This window comes from Danio rerio, chromosome 23 (genome assembly GCF_052040795.2).
Source record: "Danio rerio strain M-AB ecotype USA chromosome 23, GRCz13ab, whole genome shotgun sequence".
Classification (NCBI taxonomy): Eukaryota; Metazoa; Chordata; class Actinopteri; order Cypriniformes; family Danionidae; genus Danio; species Danio rerio.
The window spans coordinates 48,052,501-48,060,000 of record NC_141043.1 but is presented as its reverse complement, the minus strand read 5'-3'; the positions used below and the strand labels follow the sequence as shown (position 1 = coordinate 48,060,000).

The window sequence follows — 7,500 nt, the reverse complement described above, 5'->3', positions numbered from 1 at the left end:
ACACACATGCGGGGACAATAGGGGCCCCAGGGGTCGCCACAGAGATGCCTGCGAGGGCCACACCCGCTCCAGTGGCCCCCATGACATCACTGCACAGGAAGCAGGAGCCGTGTCTCTCTCTCCACTTCCCGTCTGGCTCCAGAGAAGATGCGGCCGACCCTGAATGCCTGTCTGATGACATCACAGGTCATGTGACACCGCGGCACAACCGCCACTCATTAACCAGCGTCAGCTCTCTCATAACATACACTTGCTGAATGATTATTATTATGAATGTACGGCTAAACGTATCGTTTATTTAAAGGGGAGCTGCTATGCCTGATTCAACAAGATGTAAAATAAGTCTCTGATGAGTTTGTGAAGTTTCAACTGAAAATTCTCGACAGATAATGTTTATAACTCTCTGAAACTGACCCTTTTAGTCTTTGATCTTAATAGTGTGATGTTTTGGTGACTGTCGCTTTAAATGCAAATGAGATTGGGCTCTTTTCCAGAAGAGGGCGGAGCTATAAACGCCTGTGTGTCAGCATAGTGGCAGATTCATAACAAGACTGACGTCCTATACTAATGATTGAGAGATGGTGACTAGGGGGCGGGGCTTTCCCCCTCTGATGACATCATACTATGGTAGAATGTCAATCAAAGTGTTTCAGCAAATTGTTTCCATCAAGTCTGATTATAATCAATACAATTAATTCATGTTGACCATTTGAAGATAGTTATAGTCACACACTGCTGACACACAACTGTGTTTAAACCCCTTATAGAAGTGATTTGTGCATAACAGGTGCACTTTAAATTGTATACACACCTCGTCACTTTTATCACTAATGGTATTACTTTTACTTTTGTTATCATTATTATTATTACTGTTTTGACTTGTCCTCCTGTTATCTCCTCATTGTCGTATCATTATTAGTAGACACTGTAGTAGTCATGGTTGTGGCTGTAGTAGTATCAGTAGTAGTAGTCATTGTTGTAGTCGTATCAGTATTAGTAGACATAGTAGTGGTAGTCGTGGTTGTGGCTGTAGTAGTATCAGTAGTAGATGTTGTCGATGTACATGTAGTAGCAATAATTGCGGTAGTAGTAGTAGTAGACATTGTTGTAGTAGTTGTAGCAGACTCTGTTGTAGTATCAGTATTAGTAGTATCAGTAGTAGTAGTCATTGTTGTAGTATCAGTATTAGTAGTAGTAGTTGTTGTAGTAGTGTCAGTATTAGTAGACATATTAGTAGTAGTCGTGGTTGTGGCTGTAGTAGTATCAGTAGTAGTAGTCATTGTTGTAGTATCAGTATTAGTAGTATCAGTAGTAGTAGTCATTGTTGTAGTAGTGTCAGTATTAGTAGACATAGTAGTAGTAGTCGTGGTTGTGGCTGTAGTAGTACCAGTAGTAGTAGTCGTTGTTGGTGTAGTAGTATCAGTAGTAGATGTTGTCGATGTACATGTAGTAGCAATGATTGCGGTAGTAGTAGTAGTAGACATTGTTGTAGTAGTTGTAGCAGACTCTGTTGTAGTATCAGTATTAGTAGTATCAGTAGTAGTAGTCATTGTTGTAGTATCAGTATTAGTAGTAGTAGTCGTTGTAGTAGTGTCAGTATTAGCAGACATATTAGTAGTAGTCGTGGTTGTGGCTGTAGTAGTATCAGTAGTAGTAGTCATTGTTGGTGTAGTAGTATCAGTAGTAGATGTTGTCGATGTAGATGTAGTAGCAATGATTGCGGTAGTAGTAGTAGACATTGTTGTAGTAGTTGTAGCAGACTTTGTAGTAGTATCAGTAGTAGTAGTCATTGTTGTAGTATCAGTATTAGTAGTATCAGTAGTAGTAGTCATTGTTGTAGTATCAGTATTAGTAGTATCAGTAGTAGTAGTCATTGTTGTAGTATCAGTATTAGTAGACATAGTAGTAGTAGTCATTGTTGTAGTATCAGTATTAGTAGTATCAGTAGTAGTAGTCATTTTTGTAGTATCAGTATTAGTAGACATAGTAGTAGTAGTCATTGTTGTAGTATCAGTATTAGTAGTATCAGTAGTAGTAGTCATTGTTGTAGTATCAGTATTAGTAGTATCAGTAGTAGTAGTAGTAGTCGTTTTTGCATATTCTTATAAAAAAGAAAACAAAAGAAAATATAGAAGCTTATTTTAAATAAATAAACTGTATACACACCAAACATATATTGGCTGAAAGAAATGTTTACAAATGGAAAAGACAACCTTAATATTTAGAGATAAATACACCGATTCTGAGGGAGTTCCTCAAACGTGTTGACTGTTGTTTAAAGCCCTTATAGAATTGATTTTTGCATAAATTCGTAACTTTGAGAGAGCGTTTCCGGTTAGACGATGATACTCAGATCTGAGGGGAATATCCCAGAATTCATCATTCAAAACACATTCAAATGAGCTCTGATGACAGCGACAGACGAAGACTACATTAATTATTGTTCAAATATTTCCTGAGGGATGTTTCTTTTGTCTTCTGCATTATATTTCAATAATATTTTGAGCAGTTTTGTTTCTATTTTTTCAACTTATTTGAGTTTTTATTCAACTAAATAAAATTAGCGGAGATAAACAATTAATAAACATGTAAAGATACAAATAAAATGGGCGACATGGTGGCGCAGTAGGTAGTGCTGTCGCCTCACAGCAATAAGATCGCTGGTTCGAGTCACAGCGGGCTCAGTTGGCGTTTCTGTGTGGAGTTTGCATGTTCTCCCTGCGTTCGCATAGGGTTTCCTCCGGGTGCTCCAGTTTCACAGTCCAAAGACATGCGGTGCAGGTGAATTGGGTAAGCTAAAATGTCCACAGTGTATGAGTGTGTTTGGATGTTTCCCAGAGATGGGTTGCAGCTGGAAGGGCATCCGCTGCGTAAAACATGCTGGATAAGTTGGCGGTTCATTCCGCTGTGGCAACCCCAGATTAATAAAGGGACTAAGCCGACAAGAAAATGAATGAATGACAAATATGATGTGTGTGCTCATATATCCATATGTGTGTGTGTGTGTGTGTGTGTGTGTGTTTGTGTATGTCCATGTGCATATATATATATGTGTGTGTGTTTAAGTGTATGTCTATGTATAGGCAGCACACTGGCTCAGTGGTTAGCACTGTGGCCTCAAAGCAAGAAGGTTGCTGGTTCGATTCCCGGCTGGGTCAGTTGGCGTTTCTGTGAGGAGTTTGCATGTTCTCCCCATGTTGGCGTGGGTTTCCTCCATAGTTCAAACACATGCACTATAGGAGAACTAAATTGGCCGTAGTGTATGAGTGTGTGTTTCCCCAGACTGGGTTGCAGCTGAAATGGCATCCACTGCATAAAACATATACTGAAAGAGTTGGTGGTTCATTCTACTGTGGAGACCCCTGATGATTAAAGGGACTAAGCCAAAGGAAACTAAATGAATGTCCATGTGCGTGTCTGTGTGTATATGTGTTTGTCTGTGTGTGTGTGTGTGAGATGTGCTGTGCTCATCACAGGTCATTAGTGTCACTCACCCACTCAATGGTACTGACAAATGACCCACACACACACTCTCAATGTGCTCATTGTCTGTGTGTGTGTGTGTGTGTGTGTGTGTGTGATGATCTTGCTCATCTTCTGACCTCTGTCTCTCTCTCTGTCTGTCCTGCAGACATTCACACTCACTCAACACACACTCTATACAGAGTGGAGATCTCACACACTCTCAACACACTCCATACAGAGAGTAGAGATCTCTCTCTCTCTCTCACACACACACACACACACACACACACACACACACACACACACACACACACACACACACACGCACACGCACACACACAAACACACAATACAAAGCTGAGCTGAGATCTCTCTCTCTCACACACACACACACACACACACACACACACACACACACACTCACTCAACACAACACAACACACTCCATACAGAGCGGAGACCTCTGTGTCACTGCGCCCTCTAGTGGCTGACAAGATTGTAAATAAATGAAGTATTTACAATCTTCATTCATTTATTCATTTTCCTTCAGCTTAGTCCTTTTATTAATTCGGGGTCACCACAGTGGAATGAACCGCCAACTATTCCAGCATATGTTTTACACAGCGAATGCCCTTCCAGCTGCAACCCAGTACTAGGAAACAGTCATACACACTCATACACTACAGCCAATTCAGTTCATCAATCCCCCTATAGCGCATGTGTTTGGACTGTGGGGGAAACCAGAGCACCAGGAGGAAACCCACGCCAACATGAGGAGAACATGCAAACTCCACACAGAAACACCAAATGACCTAGCCGAGGCGTAAACCAGCAACCTTCTTGCTGTGAGGCGAACATGCTACCCACTGCGCCACCGCGCTGCCTACTATTTACAATTTATACACTTAAAATATGTGTATATCCTATAAATGTATAATTTTCTCTAGAAAAAGATGCTTTCCAAATATTGAACAGAATTAGTCAACAGAAGCACAGCAGAGGCAGAGTAATTATTAAAAGAGTTTAATGAATCATCATCTCAGTATTTGAGCTATAGTTTACAACAGGAAATATATTTAATAATCCATTTATTTCACATTATACAGAGAGCGGCCGCCGCTTCGCCAGTGTACATGAGTGTGTGTGTGTGTGTGTGTGAACGTGAAATGAGAAACCAAACTCAGAATCACACCAACTAAAGCAGAGAAACACTTTGGTTGAATGTCATGGACTGAGCGCAGTGCATTGTGGGTGGCGTGGGTGTGGCCATGAGCACTGGAGAGCAGAGCGCCAGTGTGTTGGTATGGGCAGAGAGGTGCATTGTGGGTAGTTTTGGCTCAGAGAAGTGCAGTGTCCATGTGTTTAAAGCCCCATTGGTTCAGATCATCTGAATCTGTATGTACAGCGGTAGAATATTCATAATATTATTAATAATACACACACACACACACACACACACACACACGCACACGCACACACTAATCATTAAATGATTTACAAATCACTGCAGTCTCTTTGACTGAATGAATCTAATCTACACAAACACACACACACACACACACACACACACACACACACGCACACACACACTTCTCTCCCTGTGCAGATTGAAAGTGTGTTTTACATGTAAACAGTAGCCCTATAGAGACAAATCCTCGCGATGAGAAACACACACACATATATATCAGTCTTCAAGTGTGTGTGTGTGTGTGTGTGTGTGTGTGTTTGTGTGTTAGTAAAGTGCTCAGTGCTCATGTCTATATTGCCTCAGACATTGTGTAACACTCACCGAGCTCATAATCGCTATGGAAACCACCTATATAAACAACTTCATTATCGGTAGCAGCGGCTCACACACACAGGTTGGTTTTGGTGGTTTACGAGGACTCTGTGTTGAAGTAGCATATTTTGCTGTGACCAATATGAAAGACCTCATTAAATATAATCTCAAACATTTATGAATTAAAAGGACATGTCCTCATAAACCAGCTCAATGTTATAATGCCTAGGTCATACCCATGTCATTATACACATTTCTGTCCTCATAAACCACCAAAAACATTACACACAGATTGGTTTTGATGGTTTATGAGGACTCTCTGTAGATGTAACATATTTTGCTGTGACAAATATGAAAGACCTTATTAATTATGATCTTAAACATTTCTGAATTACAAGGACATGTCCTCATAAACCACCCAAAACATTACACACAGGTTGGTTTTGGTGGTTTATGCACTCTAAAAAACATTGAGTTATTTTTTTTAACCCAATGGTTGAGTTAAAAATAATTGGTGCTTTGTTGGGTTATTTTTTTAACCTTTATTAGGTTATTTATTTAATTTCATTTTGAATTTCAACAGTCAACTAATTTAACTGACACAGAACAGCTGTATTAATGTGTACATAATATTGTTTTTGCGTTATAAAGTTTATTTAAGCTCTAACGCAATAATATTGTTGTTATTTTTTTATCGAATTACCTCTCCATGTTGTGTTTTTTATATCTGTTTCACTATCCAGGACCATCTTTTAGCAGCGTTTGGATGTGGTTAAATGTATTGTACACTGTGGACACTGAGTGAAGCCTGTGCAGCTGCTGGACAGCCTCTACAGCACACAGAGCTCCATATTCTGCTCCATCAACACAGGATTTTCTGCTTGCACAGTTTATAACTGTCTGCACTTTTCTCTGTTTCCTCATTATTTGTTATGCTTGATTTATTTTAACAAAAGTGTCTGGAACTAAAATGTAAAGGAAACAAAGCATTACAATATTTTTGAAGACTGTATGTTATTTATTTACAGCCATAATTATAAAAAATAGTAGCACTAGTAATAGTAGCATTAGTAATACCAGTATGGAAATAATAACATAGAATCAAAATAACCCAAATGCATTGGGTTAAAATAACCCATAGTTGGGAAGGTGCTATAATAACGTATGTTGGGGTTATTTTAACCCAACTATTTTAACAGAGTGAGGACTCTCTATAGATGTAGCGTATTTTACTGTGACAAGCATGAACGTTAAAAGACGCCATTAATTATGATTTTAATTCTGTATTACAAGGACATGTCCTCATAAACCAGCTCAATGTTGTAATGCCTAGGTCATACCCATGTCAATATACACATTTCTGTCCTCATAAACCACCAAAAACATTACACACAGGTTAAAAAAAGAACGTTGAGTTATTTATTTAACCCAATGGTTGAGTTAAAAATATTTGGTGCTTTGTTGGGTTATTTTATTTTTTTACCTTTATTAGGTTATTTATTAATAACTCAACCAGCTGAGGTAAATATTCAGTGCTTTGCTGGGTTATTTTAAACATTTATTTGGTTATTTATTTAATAACTTAACCAGTTGGGTTAAAATTTTAAATTTCGTAATGTTGTTTTGGCTTTATAACGTTTATTTAAGCTCTAACGTAATAATATTGTTGTTATTTTTTTTTTTATCCAATTACCTCTTCATGTCGTGTTTTTTATATGTTTCACTATCCAGGACCATCTTTTAGAAGCGTTTGGATGTGGTTAAATGTATTGTACACTTCGGACACTGAGTGAAGCCTGCTGCAGCTGCAAAACAATTGTGAATTACAAGGACATGTCCTCATAAACCAGCTCAATGTTGTAATTTATAAGTTATACCCATGTCAATATACACAAGTCTGTCCTCATAAACAACCAAAACCATTATACACACGTGCACACACACACACACACACACACACACACACACACACACACACACACACACACACACACACACACACACAGGTTGGTTTTGGTGGTTTATGAGGACTCTCTAAAGATGTAGCGTATTTTACTGTGACAAATATGAACATTAAAAGACCTTATTAAATATAATCTCAAACATTTCTGAATTACAAGGACATGTCCTCATAAACCAGCTCAATGTTGTCATACCCATGGCATTATAAACATCTCTGTCCTCATAAACCCCCAAAACCATTACACACACACACATTAAGGCTAGTTCACACACACACAAACACGCGCACACAC

At 38.7% G+C, this 7,500-nt stretch overlaps 2 protein-coding genes across 4 annotated transcripts in view; one reads left to right on the top strand and one right to left on the bottom strand.

The window, feature by feature from the left end:
* The window catches only part of tfr2 (transferrin receptor 2), a 1,009,002-nt gene that overhangs the window by 803,754 nt on the left and 197,748 nt on the right, over positions 1-7,500 (top strand). The gene's annotated exons all lie outside the window — the stretch shown is intronic.
* The window catches only part of dlg4b (discs, large homolog 4b (Drosophila)), a 75,873-nt gene continuing 72,845 nt past the window's right edge, over positions 4,473-7,500 (bottom strand). For 2 of the 3 annotated variants that reach the window (XM_087305449.1, XM_087305450.1), the window contains one exon: positions 4,473-7,500. This exon is cut by the window's right edge and continues 336 nt beyond it. The gene's annotated coding sequence lies outside the window, so the exon portion shown is untranslated. The other variant, NM_214728.3, reaches the window with a different exon arrangement.